Genomic DNA, 2,719 nt, shown 5'->3' with positions numbered 1-2,719 from the left:
CTATAGAAAGATCTTCATGGTAAGAAACTTGGGCTTCTTGCCAACAGCCAGCAACTGAGTAGCCTTGTGAGTGAGCCATGTTGGAAGAGTCTCCCTTAATCCTAGTCACACCTTCAGATGACTGCAGCCCTTATAGATATATTGACTGCAATCTTTTGAGACCCCAAACCAGAACTATCCAGCTAAGATCCTCCTGAATCCCTGACCTACAGAAACGGTGAGATGATGTTTATTGCTATTTAGATTACTAAGCTACTAATTTGTAAGTCGCTAAAGTTTGAGGAATTTGTTATGCAGCTATAGATAACTAACACAGATAGGATAGAAAGGAGGGATGAAAAGTAAAGGCTGCTCATACTAGGCTTGGACAGCCACCATGTCATGAAGACATTCAAGCCCTATAGAAAGAGCTTCATGGTAAGAAACTTGGGCTTCTTGCCAACAGCCAGCAACTGAGTAGCCTTGTGAGTGAGCCATGTTGGAAGAGTCTCCCTTAATCCCAGTTGTACCTTCAGATGACTGCAGCCCTTATAGATATCTTGACTGCAATCTTTTGAGACCTCAAACCAGAACTATCCAGCTAAGATCCTCCTAAATCCCTGACCTACAGAAACGGGTGAGATGATGTTTATTGCTGTTTAGATTACTAAGCTACTAAGTTGTAAGTCGCTAAAGTTTGAGGAATTTGTTATGCAGCTATAGATAACTAACACAGATAGGATAGAAAGGAGGGATGAAAAGTAAAGGCTGCTCATACTAGGCTTGGACTTGTCCTGGCCCCTAAGGGTGGAACAAGGACTAGCTTCATTTCTACTTCAGGACACTGCTGACAGCCACATAGGGCTAGAGGATGGCAAGCAGGCCCTCTTGTCTCCTCTGCCTCCTAGGGGAGGACTAGGATGACATTGAGAACTCACACAAATTTTGTTTTCGGCTTTCCCGTGGCTCCTGGGAAAAGCAGCATTGTCCTGCTAGTAGGCTGTGGGTTCTTGAGAGCATGGCTCCGATCTTATTTGTTTCTATCCCCATTGCCCAGCAAGTGAACATTTAGAACAATGAATGATATTAAGAGAGAGAGAGCAAAATACCTTCCTCCTTCTGAGTTCTGCAGAGTCCATTCTTGGAGAGGAATCACAGTTCCTCAAGGCAGTTTCAATAATAATAGCATGCCTGACATCAGACATTTTCACTATTAAAAAACAACACCCCATTTCACTATTTTAAGAAGTCCCTCTATTTAAGCTCATTGCTTTTAAGAGCTTCCTTTCACATGTCCATTCATTTCTTCTATGAAATGTTGCTTTCACTGTTGCTCAAACTCCCAAGGTGCTTGATCCAGGGGAGCAAAGAGATCTGCTGCAGATAGACCAACAGACCACTGCCGAAGTCGCCCAAAACTCACAGTGGAAGGAGCCCTGGAATGGAATCAGGAGACCTGGTTCTGGGCTGCTGTCACCGATTCGCGTAGATGCCCTTGGACAAGTTTGCTCCCTCTCTCCAGACCTCAGCTCCTTTACCTTAAACTGAGAAAGAGGGTCCGGTGGGGTCCTCCCAAGTCTGGGTTCCCAGGTGCGATCGGAAAGCGAAAGCAGTGGTCAGCATGCCTCTGAGTAACTGTTACGGTTACAGTACAAGGTTCCCCGGACTTCCCTTTCTGTCCCAAGGCTATGGCCTCGGGGAAAGGCTGTCAAGTTCACCGACTGGGAAGAGTCTTCCGGGTTTGAAAGCTCGGTCTCCGAGTTTCCAGTTTGGTTACCAATCCTGGGTGACCTTGGGCACATTCTTCCCTCTGGACCTCAGAGCCGGGACCTCCCTGTTATCCCGAAGAGGCTCGAAGACCTGGGAAGCGACCTGGAGAGCTTTCCGCGAGATTTTTTTTCTACCAACTGGGTAGCTCAGCCCCTGCGCGGGGTCCAGTCCCGCCAGCCGTCCGCTCCGAGGTGCAGTCGAAACTTCAACCGGCGCGGCTTCCGAGGCGGTGGCTACAGGTGAGTTCTTAAAGGGGCCGCTGGCGCCGGGGTCACACCTGAGACCGAAGACTGGGCGGGGGACGCCGGCCGGGGGGGGAATGAATGAATGAATGAATGAATGAATGAATGAGAGAGTAAAAGAAGGAACGGGCTTTCCCTTCCCACGCTTAAATGCATTCTTGCTTGGAATTAATCACGGAGATTTTAAAATCCACTAGTAAAACCCTAAAACTTTGATCAAAGTAACCCATCTCCCCATTTTACGTGCCCTTCTTTAATTCACCCCCCGACCCCCGCAAAACTTTTACTGAAGGGGCAAAGAGTAACTTTTTAAAAAAAATCCACACAAAGTGGAAGACAGTGCGGAGACGGTACCCCGGCCCCAGCACCTCCGTTCTCCCCCTTCCCAGGCTCCGCCTTCCCCGCCCCCTGACGTGGCCGGTGCCGGCGACTCCTCCGCCGGGTCGCTTTTCGCGGTCGGAGATCCGCCCCGGGGCCGACAGGCGCTGTCTCCCGACGTGGAGTTGGGAACAGCACGTGCTTAGTGAGGTTAAACGTTAAAGCGTGTCCCGGACTGTGTCTCGGACCCGGTGTTGGTGAAGCCGCATCTGCCTGCAGACACCCCGACCCTTTCGAGCCTGGGGTGCATCCCGCTCCAAACCGCGGGCCACCCCGGTGGGCTCGGGCTGGGGAACGGCGAGCCTTCCCGGGGCACCCGGGCCACCTGTAGAGTCTGTGTCAGAGCCTTT

General features: G+C 50.5%; 1 protein-coding gene across 2 annotated transcripts in view; it reads left to right on the top strand.

Annotated features, from left to right (window-relative positions):
* The first annotated feature begins 1,629 nt into the window (after positions 1-1,629).
* Positions 1,630-2,719, top strand: part of DLG1 (discs, large homolog 1 (Drosophila)) — a 294,073-nt gene continuing 292,983 nt past the window's right edge. The window contains exon 1 of one of the 2 annotated variants that reach the window (XM_014545303.1): positions 1,630-1,988. The gene's annotated coding sequence lies outside the window, so the exon portion shown is untranslated. The remainder of the gene's footprint in view (positions 1,989-2,719) is intronic. The other variant, XM_014545309.1, reaches the window with a different exon arrangement.

The sequence above is a fragment of the Myotis brandtii genome, unplaced genomic scaffold (genome assembly GCF_000412655.1).
Source record: "Myotis brandtii unplaced genomic scaffold, ASM41265v1 scaffold4, whole genome shotgun sequence".
In the NCBI taxonomy this organism is placed as follows: Eukaryota; Metazoa; Chordata; class Mammalia; order Chiroptera; family Vespertilionidae; genus Myotis; species Myotis brandtii.
Note: the sequence above shows the minus strand (reverse complement) of the source record. Positions and strands in the feature narration are given on the sequence as shown.